Here is an 11,101-nt window from a genome sequence, read left to right as displayed (position 1 = left end):
TTAAATAAATAATAATTAAAATTATTATTATTATACTTTGTGTAATCTCTTTACCAATATAATTCTTGTAACCAGACGAATAATAATTATCTTTTCTAATTAACGAAGCCGCCTGTAATTTTCTCGGTATATAAGTACTCCGTTGCAGATTTATTTGCGAAAAGGTTGCAGATCGTAATCAGATTAACATCGCACGCCGCGCAAAATAAGATTCATTGTAGTCACAAATCCCCCGTAAGGATTCAAACATTTAACGTTGGCTACATACTACGACTTTACAGCGGCCGACGTAACAGCCGCTATATATTTACACGCGTATTTACGACTGTCCACTCTGCTAGCACGCTTCAAAACACGAGCCAACGCGGTTCATTGTTGGCCAGTGTTTTAGCATCCTGAAAGCAACGTGGAACGTCCATCGAAGAAGCAAATAGGTCGATAGTAAAAAATGTAATTTTGTTCCAGGAGACAAATTCGAACACGCATTAATAAGACAAATGAGATATTTTTAACTGAGACCAAAATTGCTGTCAATGGCAAGAGAAAAGAAACTACTTATGAAAAAAAAATTTGCATTTAATTCAAATATCAAATTGTCATCTGTTAAATTATATGTATATTGCAAGTATATATGTATATATGTATATTGTAGTTATGCAAGAAATTACACTAATATTAATATGTATGGATACACTACTATTAATATGTCAGTCATCATTAAATTAATTTCAATTATTAAATAATTTGTTGCATTTATTTAACTGTTTCTTGAAAATTTTGTCAATCGAAATGCCACTTTTTTTCTCGTACTATTTTTTCTACGTAAAATAATTTTAAAATCTACAATTGGAAAATGTATATTTTGAAGTTAAAATTTAAAATAAATTATATTTAATAAAATAATTTCTACAAATTAGTATTTCAGAGATCGTCGTAAGATATAAAATAAAAAAAAATTTCAACCATCTCTCTCCATTTTAGCCGCCATCACAAAAAGCTCGAAACTAGTTTCTATCAAGGGCACAAATCATTCTGATTCACCGTGACACTGGTTTTACTGGCCGCGCAGCAATATAACAGGGAGGATTCGTTCGCCAAAATATAAAAGGATTAAACATTCCAGAAATAATTTACAAATTCTATCAGAAAAACATTATTGCGGATATACGAGCCAACGGAATAAAATATCTCGAAGATATAAACGCTTTCAGAATATATCGAAATGATTTCTACATGTAATTTCATCTTACATATCTTTCTATTTTCACATTTTCTATTTTGTTTTTTTATTTGCTTTATTTTGTTTTGTCGACAAAGGCTTGTTAACGGAGGCTCATTTATCCTGCTAACAAAGCTGCCAGATATTTCTTATCACCACCAAAGAACTGTCGAAGTATAAAAAAGCCGATTATATACTACGCGAAGAAGTTTTGCACGCACAAAGCCTTAGCGTCGTTATCGCGCGCGGTGAGAATGTCGCATAATTTGAAATTCGTTACATTTCACGGCTGGTTATAATTATGACTAAGGTACCCAACCATAACCGGCGTCTCACTTATATCTCGTTACGTCGCGCGAGAAAAACGCATCAGCTGATACTTTCTTCGCTCTCTGTGCTCTCTTATTATTAGCTCACATTATCTTCATTTTTTAAATTACATTGCTGTGAAAAAAGTAACGTAATTATAGGAAATTAGACATCATTAAACTATATACGCGATATTATATTCTCCGTCATTTTTTTCTACCTGTTGTAGATATGAAGAACAATATGATCTATTTTAAATTCAATTGCGTATATATCAAGCTGTATATCAAAAATTATTTTTCCCAAACGTGTCAATATGATCAATTTACGCGTAATCGAGACTCTCCATCTTTGACTCGCACGAATCAAGTCGGTTGCGTTTGAAGTCGGGCAACTTGCTGCAGTTGCTACCGCTCGGAATTTTCAGAGGACACGATCGGTGCCAAAGAGAGAGGAAAGAGGACTAAAAGGGAGACGAATCGGTGAGACGCGTAGGAAGAGAGAATGGCGGTAAAACAGCCAGTCGAGCGGAGAAAAAAAAAGAAGAGAGAGATTACGGACGAAAAGAACAGGCGGAAGACATAGCGTGGAGGAAGAAGGGATGCGAGGGAAGTCTTAAAAAGCAGCTTGGAAATAAAACTAAAAAAAAAGGACGAGAGAGAGCACAGGCGGGTAGTAAAACGGCGAGCGAACGGTCGCCGAGGAGATTCCGCGAGCAGATAATTGTGTAAGTGGACCCTTCACGTCGCGTTGCTTCGATAGATATTGGATACGAAGACAGCCCCGACCAGTTTTTTGATATCCCGTTTGCGATGGATTGCGATGATTGAAAGAAAAAAAACATATTTCCCAAGATAACTTCAACAGCCGCGTCTCACATGTATAAGATGTGCACACATATTAGTTTAAATCATATATAATCATTTTTATAATATTATAATAATGTACATATAGTTATAATATACTATAATTATATATAATTACACTAAAAAAATTGTTAACTTGATTACATCGCGCAACTAAATATTTTGTTAATTGAACATATATATATATATAGAAGTATTTAAATTAAATATATTAAAAGTTACGATAAACGTTTCGACTGTACGACAGTCTTTCTCAATATCCTAATAATATGTTAAAAAATTAATTTAGTCATTTCGACATCATAAATAAATACAACAATTATAAGATTATATGACGAACGCAGTACAAAATTCATGATTGTTGGCATGAGTTAGAGCGTCAGATGCTGTTATATTATGTAACGACATTTTTTGTCAACGAACATAACACCTTTGTTAAAAAATTATTTCTTTTTACTTAACATAATCACAATGTGTACTTTTTTAAAAAACAAATCGATATCTGTCTTGTTTTTTAAAAAAGTACACATTGTGATTATGTTAAGTAAAAAGAAATAATTTTTTAACAAAGGTGTTATGTTCGTTGACAAAAAATGTCGTTACATAATATAACAGCATCTGACGCTCTAACTCATGCCAACAATCATGAATTTTGTACTGCGTTCGTCATATAATCTTATAATTGTTGTATTTATTTATGATGTCGAAATGACTAAATTAATTTTTTAACATATTATTAGGATATTGAGAAAGACTGTCGTACAGTCGAAACGTTTATCGTAACTTTTAAACAAAATGTATATTTGATTTTAATACTATATAATATATGTTCAATTAACATAAAATAGTAATTTAGTTGAACCATTTAGTCAAGTTAACAATTTTTTTTTCAGAGTATAATTTATATTATAATTATATAATTTAACTTTCTTAAAGTTTTGCTTATTTTTAAGCGATACAACACTTTATGTAATTTCGGATAGTTCAATTAAAATAAAACTTGATTAATGCTAATATTTGCATGTTCGGATATTTTTATCGTTATCTTAGCTTAATCGCCTTGATCTAATCAATGAATAAAGTTCGTTCATGGAGTAAAATAATAATTATTTTGTATAGGCAAAGAAAATTTAATTTAAAATTTCTTTAAATTTTCTTTGCCTATACAAAATAATAATTATTTTACTCCATGAACGAACTTTATTCATTGATTAGATCAAGGAGTTCATGGAGTAAAATAATTATTATTTTGTATAGGCAAAGAAAATTTAATTTAAAATTTCTTTAAATTTTCTTTGCCTATACAAAATAATAATTATTTTACTCCATGAACGAACTTTATTCATTGATTAGATCAAGGAGTTCATGGAGTAAAATAATTATTATTTTTTATAGGCAAAGAAAATTTAATTTAAAATTTCTTTAAATTTTCTTTGCCTATACAAAATAATAATTATTTTACTCCATGAACGAACTTTATTCATTGATTAGATCAAGGAGTTCATGGAGTAAAATAATTATTATTTTGTATAGGCAAAGAAAATTTAATTTAAAATTTCTTTAAATTTTCTTTGCCTATACAAAATAATAATTATTTTACTCCATGAACGAACTTTATCCATTGATTAGATCAAGGCGATTAAGCTAAGATAACGATAAAAATATCCGAACATGCAAATATACATTCGTAATGTCATTTTTTGAAAAATTATAATTGAATCGGCCTCGCGGGGTAACTCGCGGTGAACGAAAGCAATTCTCTCCCATTCATCTCCTGATTAAAGATATAAATCATCCGCAAGGACTCCGCTTCTCTCTCGATAGCGAGGTAAAGTCGGCGCGCGTGATTAACAGCCTCGCTTGGCCTCAGCAGGATCGAGGATCTGACGTCGATCCGAGGCAAGATGGTGAATTACCTAGCAACGCTAATGTCCGTACGCAAGCTGCCCGGTATATCGAATATATACCGTGCAGCACGCGGCGACGGTAGCATTTATGGGCATCACCGGCGTGAATATTTATGCGGCGACCATTATCGTCTACATAATAGCGGGTATAGCGAATGCGGATAAGCGAGGCTGGTGAGAGAGAGAACCTGCAGTACGAGAATCTCGGTAAGCCACGTCCTGGGGCCAAATGAAATGCAGGGCCGTAGCAAGGACGATAACAACTGTAGCAACGAATTTCGGCTCCATATTACTCGCATATATTGCATACGAAATTTTCTCTTAGAATTTAATTTCGGAAAATCATGTGGCACAATATGGTTTGGGAAGAATTTTTATAAAAGCTTCTCTGATTAATATTTACCACAATACAAAATATTTATTGTATATGTATACATAGTACAATTAATCGAATATATTTTAAATCTTATTGCGGTAGATATTAATATTTTTTGTGATAAATATTATATAATAAATTTAACATTCTTCCAATATCATATACTGTTCCATGATTTTCATGGTAAGTTCCAGGAGAAAATTCTCTCTGTGTGCTTGCTTAATAATATTATAATTTATTCTTTAAGATTATAATTTAACGAAATAAAAAAGAGAAACAATTTTTCAAGTATGATTCGTAATACGTGAAGAACGTCGTATTAACACGACAAGTCATCGAACGTCATAATTTATCGGCGTGGAATTTAATACTTATAATATCGTGCTGAGTCGGCGACCATTTTTTCTAAGGCGCTCGTGAAAAGCTTCTCCTCTTTTTTTCCCCGATTGAAATATTGATGACGAAAGTTCACGGAAAGTTAATTCCACGGAAACGCCCATGACTATGGCCGGCTATGGTGAAACGTTGGAGAGAGCGCGGCGGTTGGTATCTGTTCCGAGGAGATATGAAACGCCTATATGGTGTACAACAGCCTATAGCGAGGCCCCGGTGCACGATATATATAAGGCCAAGATCCTAAATCACATTTGACTCCCGTAATGGGATTGCCGAGAAAACCTAAACCCCGAAGGAATGAAATCTCTCTCTCTCTCTCTTTCTCTTTCTCTGATAGTAAATCTACCTCTTTCACGGAGCCCTCCTCCATCTTTTTTCCAAGACGCCGAAATGCCTTCCACGGTATCCATTTTCAGATCCATGTTCGTTCCACATGGAATGTGAATCGCATTATCGGAGGGAAAGATTAGGGTCGGACAAGAAGTTTAGAGAGAACCTGCTCTGACGTCAAGTGTAAGCAAATGCATCCACAAATTTTTCTTTTACACGTGTCGACTTAAGAATGGACATTCTTTAACCTGCTCCGTATAAAATTAGCTCCCCTTTCGAGCAATCTTTCGTAATCTTTGCTTGTTGATCTCCCGCGGACTGAGGTAAATTTACTTTGAGAAAAACTTGTTAACGCGTCACTGACTAATAAGATCGCGATCTACGATAAAATGTATTGACACATTCAACTATATCTCGGGTTGTGCTGAAAGGACAATCAACATCACGCAAGTACCACTTGAGATATACGACGAATAACAATTTCGGAGAAAGTGGCAGTTATACGAAGGATATAGTATCGTCCTAGAAATTTTATTTACGAAGCTGTATTATTTTGATTAAAATAAGATCCTCTGTAATAAATTAATATTTGCAAATCAACTTATTTAATAAAAAAAAAAGTTTATTAGAAAGAAGCGTTGCTTATAAAATAAATAAAGAGAGATAATTTAAAATTTATTTTAGAAAAAAATTATCTTATTAGTTTGAATATAGTGCATGATATTTAAAAAATGCCACTATAGAAATATATTTCATTTTTAGTGCCCTTATGTGTCATAAATTTCGTTAAAAAAAAAAGAGGAACGTCCGTTTTATGATCTTTTATGGTCTATGGAAAAAACTTTTCTGCCTGCTTCTTGTAAAATCCTTTCCGCAAAGAAGCGCGGAAACCGAAGTAAAATCGGGGTAGACTATAAAACTAGCCGATTATTATATTTCCATGAAAAGTATACTTAATATATAGGTAAGCATATATATATAGCGAGAACAATCAATCAAAAAATATAACCGAGAAAAAAATCGAGAGAGCTGGGAAAACGATGAGGAAAACGAATGCGAAAAAGCATAAAAAGATTAAACGTGTTTCTTTTAAAAACGTCAAAAGGTCGGAGGGTGAAATAAAGATAATTTTTATCGTTCAGAATTAACATACTGTGTTTTCTAGACTTATTGTTGGTTCGTCTACCTGGCGCCTTCCATCATTGCTCTGAGAACCATCTTTTTTCTATTCGTTATGTGAAATTTATTAAACTAATTTATTTATCTTTGAAAAAAATAAGGACAAGTTATAAGTGTTCACTACACGGAGAGAATTTTCTCTTATATGTATAGAATTTACCCTAAAAAAATCATGATAATCGTATGAAATAATATGGTGTTGGAAGAATATTATAAGAGTTTCTCCAATTAATATTTACCACACAATAAAAATATTAATATTCTACCACAATAAGATGTAAAATATATTCGATTAATTTTATTATAAAATTTACTATAAAATAAAATTTACTATATTTATTATTATACAATTCTTTGAAATTTATAAAATCTTCTTCTAATATCATATCCCATGATTACTATAATTTTCAGGGCACTAAAAATCTAAGAAAAAATTTTGTCTATATATAGATACGCGAAGTTATTTGACAAAAGCAGAAAGGAAAAAATCCCGAGATTAATAATAAGATTAAAATTGAACGGAACATTGAAGAGCTAGATTTAAATCAGCTGCACTCACCATAGAGCCGATCTTCGGAGGGAAGGGAGAAAAGATACCGAATTATAAAGAAAAAGAGATCTACTTCCCGAAGCTCTTCGAGTTCGTTCGTGAGGCCCCTGGCGTCTCGTTTCACGTGTTAATAAATAGCCGCGTTATTACCGGCAAGCTAATTCCTCAGTCACTCTCTTCATTTAACGAAGCCAATTATGACAGGCATAAATGTAAGCACTTAATAGTTGTGTACACAAACGCACGCGCGCGAAACGCGGCGCCGTAACTCCGCTCGGTTCTCGACGATCTAATATCGTATTAAGCAAATGTATAACTGTGGCACAGCGTTTGTCGAAGCAATTGTCGCTCGATTGTCCGGAAAAAAAAAATTCCTCCGATACACATGCACTGAGAATAAACGTGAGATGCACGAATCAGCTGATTGTCAACATCGAGACACATTTAACGTATCGAGCGCAATAATGAGAAAGCCTTTATCTGGGGTACTCTCCGTCATTCCTCCGAACGTAACAATGTTTGACGTCTTGAGAGAGAAAAAAAATTGGCGCGGAAACACTCGATCCGTTTTTATGTATCATTCATTCGGCGCTCCCAGGCGGCGACTGAAATGCCGCGAGCGGTTCACAGTTAAGCAAGTGCTCGGCTTAATTGCCGCCATGATACTTTTATTGTGCATTAATTCCGTGATTGTCGTTACGAAATCAATTTGCCACGATACTTGAGGCGTCGTAAAGTTATTTAACGTGTATTATAAAAACAACGTGCTTATGCGTGTTCTCCCACTTTGGAGAGAGCGCGCCTTCTTTCTTGGGTCCCTGCTCTCTTCGCTTCTCTTATATGCGGTCTCTCTCTGTGTGACTCTACACGACGTTGACTCATAAAGATCTACTCTACGCGACGAAGAAGAGTTTTGTCTGGATTTGCCGGCGAATTTTAAGTGTATTTACCAGCTTTGCACAGGCGTAATACAGAGATTGATAATAAACGTATCGCGGACGCGTCATTAACGAGGCAGAGAGAAATAATCATTGTATAAATAATATGTTTGTGTGTCTGAGTAATCCAGCAAATTTCAATTGTAACAAAGGTATTATGATAAAGAATAGAGGTGAAAGACACTGTTCTTTTGGTAAATACACTGAAAAAGAATTTGTTAACTTGACTAAATCTTTTTCAACTATACATTATTATTTTGTTAATTGAACATATATTAGTATGTTTAACTCAAATATATACGTTTTGTTAGCTTTAATATGTTATATTTAATTTAAATATTTTATATAGTCAATTAACAAAATAATATTTAGTTGAAAGGTTTAATCAAGTTTACAAATTTTTTTCATTGTACTTCAAAATATATAATTTTTCAGAAAACATCTAATATAATAATATTTTTTTCGTAATAGAAAACGAATTTTTAATGAATCAGAAATTTGTAAAAGTCAGTTTTATTTTAAAAGTAATTATAGACAATCGTGCATTGAAAAAAATTGTTAACTTGACTAAACCGTTCAACTAAATTACTATTTTGTTAATTGAACATATATTAGTGTTTAAGTCAAATATATACGTTTTGCTATATTTAATTTAAATATTTTCATATGCTCAATTAACAAAATAATACGATTTAGTCAAGATAACAAATTTTTTTCAATGTACAAATTAGCAGAAAGTATTAAAATTATGTAACTTTTCTAAAATTTACGCATTAAATCGCGGCATTAAAAGGGGTGGATCAAAGATATTTATCTTATCTATTAATATCTTCAATTTATAATATGTGTGTACATATATGCGTGTGTTTTATATATATTCACTCACTCAGTCTGCAGAATAATCCACAAATTATAGGAAGAGAACGAAGCAAACATTTTACCAATTTATCACTATAATAATCCTTTTCCCTATTGACGAGTTTCGCGAACACTTGTCGAGAAAAATGACGATAAATCAATAATATAATCGACTAATATTGAAATGCAATGCAGTTAGATGTGATGTTCGAGAGAAACTGATCGTTCGTCATGGTTGCTGAAACCAGTCGAGTCCTTCGAGATCCGACGGCCGTCGCCAAAGACGACTCGCTCGTTGTTTGCTCAACTGATTATCGCGGTGTACGAACAAATACGCGGTGCATCTTTCAAAGTTATATCGCCGTCGTCTCTTCGTATCCGAACCTGCGATGCCGTTTTTTCAGATGAAATAAAGTGTCAATTCAAAAACCTGTCGCGGCTGGAAAATGTCAGAGCCTATAGAGAAAGAACCTTCATAATGCACAGAATCTCTTTCCGTTATATTCCGTTTAAAGTCTCTCAATGTATATTTCATCGGTATATTAATTATAACAATTGCAGTGTATCAAATTTCTAATAATGTATAAATTCTCTCTCAAATAATTTGTGTAACGTAATTTAGTAAAAGAATTTAATCGATTGCGACAGGATACGTTATTTGAATAATTGAGCATTTTTATTTACAAAAATATTAAAAATAATGTGAATATATTAAAAGTAAAATAATAATAAAATTCAAAAATTGAAAATTAGTATAATATTTGTCATTATTTAGTTACATAAATTACAAAAATATTATATCTTTGCAGGTGAAGGTACATTTATAAAAAAATGTGTTTTATAAATATCATAATTTAAATATTAGAATAAAAAATAGTTGCAATTAATTAATAAACGATATATTTGCGTTTAATATGCCTCACTGAGTAATAAAGAGAATCGCAGTCATAAAAAAATAATCTTTTACTTTTGCGAAGATAACAATGTATAAACATATGATAATAACATAATATAAATTAATTATCATTCCATACACTGCAATATGTACGACGTAATAAAGTAAAATAATTATTAATTATGTAATTCGGTGTAGTTTGCAAAATAATTAAGCAGATATAAATAATGTTTTTAAATTAAAATTTGTTTATTAAAAAATAAAAGTATATTATATATTTTATATTTATTTCTTTAACTCATTTTTATCTTTTTATTAGCATCTTGTGAATTTATTATTATTACTATCACATCAAATAACTATCGGACGAAATCTTTTACATGATGCAAAAATATTTAAAAAATTGATTTATTATGTATTAATTATTTTTTTATTTTCTTATTATAAATATAAACACCAAATTCAACATAATTATCGTTTGCTAATTTGAAGAATATTTTCTGAAAAAACTTAATATAAAACCAAATTTCTTTTTTGGCATATTTACTTTTTTCTTGACAGCTCTCAATGCTGCATTAAGAAAAAACACCCACGTAAAGAATTGCCCTCTAGCGAGAATTCTCTCATAATAATTCAAGAAGAAAGATGTTGGAAAAGAAGTTACCCAAAATAATTTTCAGTCGGTATAGTAGAATGCTCAGAATCTAGTTACCTTCTGTGGCAAACGATTATCTACAGTGCAAATTTCAAACTTGAACGATCTCAATATTTTTGCAATATTAAATATCGAATTAATAGATATATTAATATAAGATCGGGCTGTTTCTCTATTAATTACAATAACACCTATGTTGCAAATACAATAAATAATATATGAAAAAAAAAATATTTCAAGAGCAAGCAACGCATTTCGAATTTTTATATTCTTCGTAATTTATCCCAGTTTTAAGGGATATGTTAATATTTCATGTGCCTAAACCTTAAATATAATTTCTGGTTTTTTTTTCTAACTTTTGTTAGAAACACAATTCTATATCACATTAATCAGGCGAGTATAAGATAATAAAAATATTAAAAAAAAAAATCACTTGCCGGTCGTTGAAACGCGGCCATCTTCCTCTGCTCAATCCTTTGTCCTTGTCCTTCGTCGACGATGAAGAATTCTTCCCGTAATCCACAATAAGGCACACTCACTCCGGAAAAATATGATTTTTCCAATCACACACGATAACACACATAAAACACTCGCATAATACGCGCACTCGACACTCGGACACT

This window comes from Nylanderia fulva, unplaced genomic scaffold, assembly GCF_048542155.1.
Source record: "Nylanderia fulva isolate GAGA-0341 unplaced genomic scaffold, ASM4854215v1 Scaffold16, whole genome shotgun sequence".
Classification (NCBI taxonomy): domain Eukaryota; kingdom Metazoa; phylum Arthropoda; class Insecta; order Hymenoptera; family Formicidae; genus Nylanderia; species Nylanderia fulva.
The sequence above is the reverse complement of the archived record's forward strand: the minus strand, read 5'-3'. Positions refer to the sequence as shown.